General features: G+C 39.7%; 1 pseudogene; it reads right to left on the reverse strand.

Moving 5' to 3' along the window:
• Positions 1 to 3954: 3954 nt before the first annotated feature.
• Positions 3955 to 5331, reverse strand: LOC122750966 (annotated as a pseudogene).
• Positions 5332 to 9864: the final 4533 nt, after the last annotated feature.

Genomic DNA, 9864 nt, shown 5'->3' on the forward strand with positions numbered 1-9864 from the left:
AAATGCAGAATAGATGGAAGGTCACTTCAGATGGAATGGAAGGAGCAGTTGTGAAGAGGAGCAAACAATTCATGAAGGAGATAATATTTGATTGTCAGAGCTTGGGAGGTACAGCCTTGCTGTCTTGGGGTATGTACAAGGGTATGGAGAAGGGAGATGGAGTGTCATGGGCAAAGATTCTAATATGACTGGATTAAAAGTGTGGAGAGGAAAAGAATTTAAGATGGGAAAAGTAGGAAGGGGCCAAGTTGTGTTTAATTGAAAAATAAAGGATTTTATATTTGATCCTGGAGATAATAGGGAGTCCCTGGACTTTATTGAGAAGGGCAATGACAGTCAACTTGTGCTTTAGGAAAATCATTTGGGCAGCTAAGTGGAAAATGTATTGAAGCAAAAATGACTTTTGAACTAAATGGCATATTGGATTACCTTTGGGGATGCCAATGCAATTTAAAAAAATAACTGTACAAAAGCTGGAAGCAAGAGCAAGTAATGGAGGATGACTATAAAAGCATGCCATTGCCTTGAACAAATAGTGCTAGGAATGCTAAAACCCGGCATGAGCTAAGGCTGAAAAGGGAGGCCAAGAAAAACAAAAAAAAAACCTTTTTATAAACAAATGTTAGTGGGAAAAAGAGAATCAAAGCATAGGTAGGACCCTATCTTTCTTTCCAGGTAGAAGAGATCAAAATAACAGGTGAATAAATAGCACTTATTCGTGGAAGAAACATTTATTAAAGCCTTCCTGTATGCTTGTCCTCAAGATACTTACAATCTTATAAGGAAAAATGCATACAGGAGAGTGATATTCAAGGAAAGAAAGTTTTTTTTTTTCCCTGTGAGGTAGAAAGAAAGCAGTGGGGTGGAGGTATGAGTGAGTATCTAGATGAGACAAGAAGCTGAACAAGATGCTGAGTGTCTTTAAAACCATTTGATAATGGGTTGAAGGATTTGGTGATATTTAGCTTGGAGAAGGAAAGATTGTCTTCAAGCATACAAAAATCTATCATGAGTAAACAATTAAATCATTGTTCTTCTGGTTCTAGGAAGGGATCCCTGTGTTGTATTTGTAGAAGAATAGATTTTAGCTCAGACTAAGGCAAAAACTTCCTACCATTTAGAGTCAATTAAAAGGGAAATGCTTGTCTCAGGAAGCAGTGGGAACATCTCCCTCACTTAGGGTCTTACCATTTTGACCAGATGACCATGTCCTGCAAATGTTGTGAAGAGGATTTGTAGATCTAGTACAAGTTGTACCTTATGGTCTCTGAAGTCCTTTCTAACCCTGAGATTCCAAGATTACTTTTCCCTTAGCAGGCATTAGATAATCAAGAATTAGTTGTAGTCACCAAAATACTATTAGGATAATTTTTATGATGCTAGTCAAGTATCAATCAAACTAACATTTCTCAATCTTTTTAATTCCATGAATCACCTGAAAAATTGCTAGGGCATACTTACAGGTTCAGTGGAGGACCCCCCATGTTTCATCTTCCATCTGGATATTTGTTAATGTAAATCTATCATTCCTAGTCACCCAGCCATTCACATAGTGTACGCTCAGTAAATATTTGTTGAATGAATGAATATAACCATATGTTCACTAGTCGTCCTTCATATTTTACTCACTATAGTTAATATCACTTTCAGCCTGTATTCTAGAATTGCCAAAGGAAGACTAGCCATTCTGAATTTTATGATTACAAGATTTAGAGCTGAAAAGGAACTTTAAAATATGTAGTCCAACCCATGCATTTTACAGAGGAAGAAACTGAGGCTTGAGAAGTAAAGTGATTTACCACAAATAACACAACAATAGTAAGTAGCAGAGGTAGTATACAAACCCAAATTTTTTAACTCTCAGAATGTCTTTGACTCCTAAACCAATGTCTTCAGTGCTGCCATTTCTATTCCAGGGTCTGGTCACTAAATGTTAATGCTCTGTTGCAATTAGCACTTCTACAAAGAACTGATACCAAATATGAGAGGCAGTGTCATAGCAGATATAAACCAGCTTTAGAGTTTGGAAGAACTGAGTTTAAGAACTGATTTTTAATTCATACTGATTTTCTGATGGTGGGCAAGTCGCTTCATTTCTGATTGCTCAAAGAAACTCTTTAAGAGATTCAATACTGAGTTCTACAACATTATTATGAACTCCAAATTTGGATTTTAGCTACTAATTCCACACATGTGATCAGACCTCAGCAGACTAATCCACACTAGCTGAATACACGTGGATGGAATTGTAAGGAAGGAAGCCAATTGGCTAATATATAACCAAAGATTGATAACCAGCCTTTTCCAGAATAAGGTGCTATGTCTCTTGTAGGTTTCTGATTGTATGCAAATTGCACTTTAAATTCAAGACTATAACTGCCTAAATTATCTTTTTCCCTTGATAAATATAGTTTACCTGGGAGATCGAATGAATATCCAATGATTTGTTAAATCTCTGGAATCCAAGACCAGAGATTAGGTGAGTTTTGGGGAATACCCTCATCTAGGGAGACAAAATAGTCTAGAAGAATAAGAAATTAAGAAATGCATCTAGTCAGAAGACAATGCTTCAAATCCTAGCTCTGACACTTACCACCTATTCGATCTTGAGCAAGTGATGTAATTAATTTAGGTCTCAGTTTCCTTATTGATAAAATGAGGAGGTTGGATAAGATGACCTCTAAAATCCCTTCCAACTCTGAATCTATCCTACTATAGAAGGACTGGCAGCCACTATTAGAACCTGTGATCTTCTACTCTAGGGAAGACTCTGGTAAACTCCAATCCAACAAACATTTAGAAAGTGCTGCTATGTACAGACCATTGCAGGCACATAGGGGATAGACTGGGGAGTAAGAGGTGCCTTGATTAAATGAGACATCGTCCCAACCTTCCCAAGATATCAGTGTTCCCTGACGGAACAACCCTTGTCAATGGGTGGTAGTAGCCAGATGCTGAGGAAATTGTTTCTCTTTTTGTTTCCGTTTTCAGAGCTGTGCACTCCTAAGCAGACCTTGTGCTTAGCATGGTCTTGGGTCATATCTAAATGATATCATTTCCCCTGTCTTCCCATTTAAACATTTGTGTTGTAATTCCCTGCGACACTTTTTTTAGTCTGATAGGATCTGGGAGGGAAAGGGGTTGAGAAGGGGAATATACTGTTAATATCTAGTAAGAGGCTACTTTGGTAGTAGGGAGATTTGTGTTGTTGTTTTCTTTTTTCTCCCTCACCTGTTTTTCCTCACCAGAAGTTTCTATTTATCAATGAAATCATAAATCCAGACCAATCTATACTCTACTTTGGACACAAAATCACTCTTACTCTGTATTTCTTCTAACAATGGTAAATTGAAATTTAACTTAGGTTAAATTAGTCTCAGTGCCAGACACAGAGTAAACCCTGAATAAATTTTTGGTTAATTTAACTGAATGATTTTTTTCTCCAACATCTCTCCACCTACACTGTTGAGGATTATTTTCCAATTCTTGCATTTTGGGACCTCTTTTAAATTCAGGGATTGAACAAAGGTCAAGTTACAAATAAAATCCATTTATATCAGATAGCCAAAGTTCTTTGGACTAGACTATCTTTTCTGTCCAAGAACTTTGAGACAATGACATCAGATTCATTTTATGAGCTGTTCAGGAAGATTATTCTCATTAATTTCATCATAATATGCTTCTTCCTCATTAAAAAAAATGTTACACAGCTTGATCACTCACCTTCTTCACCATATGTGACTCTGCATGACATTTTGACTTATTTCTAAATCATGATGATTGATGATTTACGATGGTGATGGTGGTGGTGAAGTCACTTTTTAAAAAATATTTTTCTTATTTTCAACTAATCCTCAGTGGAAACAAAAAGGTACTTAATATATTTAAAGTTACAGGAATGTTTCTCTCTCTTCCCTACCCCCATGTTTTGGTCTAGAGGCATCAGCAGGCATCTTAGGCTTTAGACAAGGCTACTTTGACAGCCTGAACAACGGCATCCTTGTCGATGGCAAACATCTTCAGCAGCCCTGCTGGCTTCCCACTTCTGGGGATGCTGACAACTGCCAAGCAGCTGACAGTAATGCTAGGTTCACCCACTATGGCAGAAGCCACAGCCTCTCCTATGCCACCCTCATAGTAATGGTCTTCCACAGTCAGGATTAGGCCATGGGTTGCACAGGCACTGTCAAGGATGAGTTTCTTATCCAAGGGCTTGATGGTAAAGGGATCGAGCACTCTGATATTGATCTTTTCTTTCTTCAGCTGCTCAGCAGCTGCCAAGGCTTCATGGAGGGTCCCCCCAGCTCCAGTCACAGTCACTTGGTCATCCTTGCTCTTCAGGACCACCTTAGCCTGGCCAACCTGGAAGTTTTCATTGTTGTTGTAAATGATCCCATTTTCCAGGCGGCTGGTCCTCATGAAATAGATGCCCTTTGTGTTGGCTGCTAACTCTACTGCTTTCTCCATAGTCACAACATCACTTGGGTAAAAGACTGTCCCATTAGGAATGCTCCAGAACATGGCAAGACCTTCAAGGGCCATCTGAGAAGGCCCATCTTCACTGATGGATACTCCACAATTCAAACCATACAGGTTGATGTTGCTCTCAGAGATGGCCACCATCCAGATCTGGTAGAAGACCCTGGTGAAGAAGGCAGCAAAGGTGCTGCAGGAAGGCACGGTCTGGTCCCATGTGGGACAGCCCACAACAATGCTCACCATATTCTGTTCTGCAATGGAACACTCAAAATGAAGCTGTTGGATGTTCCTTCTTGAAGAGTTCTGAAAAGGTCAAATTCTTGGGGCCCCCCTCCAGGGTAATCACACAGTCACTGGCATGCCCCAGTTTGGCCAGGGCCATGCTGTGTGTGTGTCCATCTTGTCTCCAAGTTTGTAATTTGGGGGAGAGGGCATTCGGTTGTTGGTGATGGTCACTACTGGGGCATCCTCTTTGGGGAGGGTAGCTAGAATCTTCTTCTTGCTTTGGATTTGGCCATAGATTTCCTCAATGACCTGTTCTGCCATGTTTTTGGGGAAGGGTTTCCCATGCCAAGATTCCTTATCTTCCACACCTGAGATTCTTCTGCCATTATACATCTTCTCAGCCATTGGCTTGTGCTTGCCCTGGTCAAAAGCCTTGCAGAGTTCCTCCACACTGTGTTCATGCATCATGATGGCGTTCCACCCAAAGGTTTCACATTGCTTCTGGTACACTTCCACTTGGTGCTGCAGTAGGGCAGGGTCGCTCTGGCCCAGCTGGTTAATGTCGAGGGTGGCGACCAGGTTGTCCAACTTGTAGAATCTTGCGAAGGCCATAGCCTCCCACACAGAGCCTTCAGATATATCCCCATCACCCAGCAAACAATAAACATGGTAGCTGGCTTTGTCGAAGTATTTATATATGTAGGCCTTTCCACAAGTTGCTTCAAGCCCTGGCCCAGGGCACCAGTAACCACATCTATAAAGGCTTTTTTAGGGACCAGGTGGCCATCTAGAGTGGAGCTGACCTTCCACAAGTTCAACAGCTCAGCCTCTGGCAGGAAGCCAGCCTCAGCCCAGACTCCATAGAGAATGGGAGCCTCATGACCCTTGGAGAGCACAAACCTAGTAGTCATATTGCTGGATCATCGATTTCATTTTAAACCTTCATTTTTGTGATTGAGTTGGCTTGAGTAAGTTAGTTTTCAATAAAATAGAGCACTGTGTGGTGTGATTTACTATATATGTGTGTTTGTAAACAACTGATGAGCATATGTGGACCCTTTGATAGGTTTCATTGTTTTTGTTGTTGAATTGTTTTTCAGTTGTGCCTGACTCTTCATGACCCCATTTGGAGTTTTCTTAGCAAAGATATTCAACTCATTTTCTAGATGTGGAAACTGAGGCAGACAGGGTTAAGTGACTTCCCCAGGGTCAAATAGCTACTACATGTCTGAGGCCAGATTTGAACTCAGGAAGTAGAATCTTCCTGACTCTAGACCCAGAACTCCATCTACTGCACCACCTGGTTGCTCACCAATTAAAGGTGTTATAATCATTTTTATTGGTAGTTTAAGCAATGAACAATCTACTCATGGATAACGCTGGCCATAAATGGAACAGACTGCTGCATTTTTGGTACTTGAGACTAGACCAGCCCATGTTCCTTTGAGGGCAATACTGATTGAAGAAGATTTTCCAGATGACCACCACAAAGGGACTGGGCAAACCTGATTCTTCTCACCAGTATATATAGAATTCATATTACTCTAGAAAGGAATATGATCCAGACCTGTCAGCCAGTTGCCAGCCTTTCTTATTTCTTCTTCTCTGCAGTAGTAGTAATTTAAAATGCCTCTCTATTTTTGCTATTTTGAGGGGGGAGATTACCTTCTCTTGTGGGAAGCTGTCTCTACTCTGGGCATAATTCTTATTTCCTGAATAACACTACCTCCCCTCCCCAGTTCCATACACATAGATGCACAAACTCCTTTCTGTCCTTTTTCTGGAAAATTCCACTCATCATACTTATTCATTCTATTTGGGAGGGGAAATTTCCCTGATTAATACCCAGTGCTTCCTTCCCTATGATGTTAGAACTGGCAAACCAACTAAACCTGTCTGAGTGAGATCTCCCTCCCTTCTTATAAAACCCAGATATTAAGTGTTTGGATGTATACCTTTCCAGGCTCTGATGTGTCAACATGTGGGTGTCCAAGTGTGTGGATGTGTCAGCCAACTGCCCTGATGTGAAGGTGTTAGCAGCTTCCTTGAACTGAAGGTGTTAGCCATTGACCTAGTGACATGTTTTCCTTGATGCCCCTGCCTCTATGCTTCTCCTTCCCTCTGCCATCCCCTTTAAACCTCAAATATTCCCTTGTGTGAGTTAAAACTGCTCTAAGCATTTATTGGCCATTCTATTTCTATTGTGAAATCTCCTTTGAGTCTGTAAACTGCTACAGCTGACTGGGACACCAACTTTACAACCATCAATGATATTTGTTGTTGGCTGAAATTTACAGGATGTCCCAGAAGTCTTAGTGCAGTTTTAAAGCTATTAAAGCCTAAAAATTTCACTAAGACTTCTGGGATACCCTGAAAACAAGGCTGTAGGCTTAGATAGTAAGGGAATTAAGTAGCCAATGTAGAGCTGCAAACTTTCCACAGAAATAGGGGTTGTATTTGTCTGTTCTCAATTATCCTACTTTTTCCAATAGTTGAGGTGTTAGAATTTAAAAAATATATATCTATTATATACTCACAAAGTGAAATGTCTTTAACGTTACCAGTGTATTGGGTATTTCCATAAATATTCTCTCCCAAGCAGAACCCCAGGAGGCACTTTTGTTGTGAAGTTATGTGTCATTGTAAAAGAGTCACCAAATTTAACCCCAGCCCATTCCTGAATTCAGAATATTTTATATCAATTATATTTAAAAATATTCAATCTCTGCATGCAATTAAGACTAATTTTGGGGGGCAGCTAGATGGCACAGTGGATAGAGCACCGGCCCTGGAGTCAGGAGGACCTGAGTTTAAATCCGGCCTCAGACACTTAATACTTACTGGCTGTGTGACCCTGGGCAAGTCACTTAACCCCAATTGCCTCACCAAAAAAAAAGACAAATTTTGGATAACTAGTAGTTATCTGCCATATATACATTCAAAAACATAAAGAGGTTATTAATTTCTTAAATATGATCAGGGTCATGTCATTCATTTGGGTACTGAAAGTGTGTTCCCTTAACTAGAAAGCAGGTGGGATTTGTGAAAATCTTCTGGGCTGTGTCATGGATTCATACCCAGAGTCTGATAAATGTGTCCCTATTTCATGAATTTAGAGATTCATCTGATACATCTTTCTGTTCAGAATTCTAATCCACCCCCCCATCTGCTGGCAGAATTTAAAAACCTTTTTTTTCCCTTTCAAACCACATCTCCAAAAAATACCTGAGAGGAGAAGCAATTGCAAGACCCAAGCAGAAAAGAGATGATTTTCAAAAAAGATTGAGACCTTTGGAAAGATAATTAAGATCCTTGCAAAAGTTTCTCATTTCAACTTGTTTTGAACTTTGTGTGATGGTTAGGGTCAACTTTCAGTTCACCTGGATCAGCTGAATTCCAACCAGTAAGGGGAAGGAGGGGAAAAGAGAGGAGAGAAAATGTGAGGGAGAACAAAAGCATTTGTGCTTGAAGTGGAAACTGCCTATTTTCATTCTCCTTTAACTGCCTTTTAAAATTAAGTTTGCACATTACTTTAAATATCCAAAACTTTATGGTGAAAAGTAAAACTTGGACAGTAAGGAGATCAAATCAGTCAATTCCTAAAGAAATTAATTCAGACTATTCAGAACAAATACTAAAACTGAAGCTTAAATAATCTGGCCATAGAATGAGAAGACAGGACTCATTGGAAAATAACCCAATTGGGGAAAGACTGAAGGCTAAAGGAGAAGAGAATTGCAGATGATGAAATGGATAGATATTGTCATGCATGCAATGAACACGAGCTTGACAAACTTTAGAAGATAGTGGAGGACAGACAGACCTGGAGTACTACGGTATATGGGGTCGTGAAAAGTCAAACATGACTGAAGGAAGGAAAAAAATAAGTTCTGAAACTTAGTGATATTGTTTCCTATAAGATTCTGCTCAACTACCATATGAGACCTGTACTGATCCAGTTCCTGTCCCATCTGCAAGCTGGTAGTACTATCCTCTTCAAAATTACCCTTTAATTGTCTTGTATACATAACTGTCTATATTTTATGTAAACTTTTATCAAAGGATGGGGTTCCACCCCCCTATAAATGTTATCATGGCAACTGTATTAAGAAGTTTTCCTGTATTTCCCATTTCCCAGAAATATAAAAATAAGTACTTAATCAATTAGAGAAGATTGTAGAGTTTTAGACCATTAGATCAAGATTAATGATTTCAAACAGGAGACACCTTGGGAATGACTGAAGGAATCAGTGCTCCTTTGGACCTAAAATAAACACCAACCAGCAACAGAAGATAATTTTGGAAGGGAAAAATTCCAGAATTGGAACCAGGCCATAGAAGGGGACATCACTCTTGGTGGAGAGAAAGAGAATTTCTTCTTCTCCTCCTCCTCCCCATTGACCATATCCTCAAAGAGATTGACCAGTAGCAGACATCTCATCCCATTTGGGATCAGTGGGATCAGAGAGACTGAATTAGCAAGAAAAAACACATCCAGCTGGGAGCATAGGGATGCACTGAGGGAAAAAAGAGTAATAGAAATAGTTACTTGGGAAGAGAAGCAACTTCAAGGAGCATGACCCCTAGCATTAGATTAGAGCCCCAACTATGAGCTCAAGAATGAACTTCCAAGACATGAAGTACCCCATGTTTTGAGTTATGCTTCTGTCACACATGGATCCTAAACATTTTCCTCACTTACATTGCACTCTAAGTTTGAGTTTAAGTTTGTACTCTTTCCACCTTTTGTGGAAATGTGTCATTTTATCATGGCAAACCCAGAAATGTTACCCTGATTGACACAAGTTCTAATCAGTAGTAAGATAGGACACAATCAAACCTTTCTCTTGGACTCCTTGCATGTGTTTTTGTTTTTGCTTTTGTTTTGGTCCCCTTATAATGTACTCATTACATACTGTCTTTTGGGGTGATTATTTGACTACATATCTTCTCCCTCCAACTGACGTTAAGCTTCTTGAGGCCAAAGACAGTAATATGCTCATCCTTGCAGATTTATCACATGGTAAGCACTCCAAAATGTTAGTTTAACCAATGAAAGGGTTTTTTTGAAAGTCAGGGTCTTCACTATCATTCAGATGGTATCATTAGACACCTGTCTATACCAACTCTACAAAGTTGGGTTATTTCACTAAAAGTTAG

The sequence above is a fragment of the Dromiciops gliroides genome, chromosome 3 (assembly GCF_019393635.1).
Source record: "Dromiciops gliroides isolate mDroGli1 chromosome 3, mDroGli1.pri, whole genome shotgun sequence".
Taxonomy (NCBI): domain Eukaryota; kingdom Metazoa; phylum Chordata; class Mammalia; order Microbiotheria; family Microbiotheriidae; genus Dromiciops; species Dromiciops gliroides.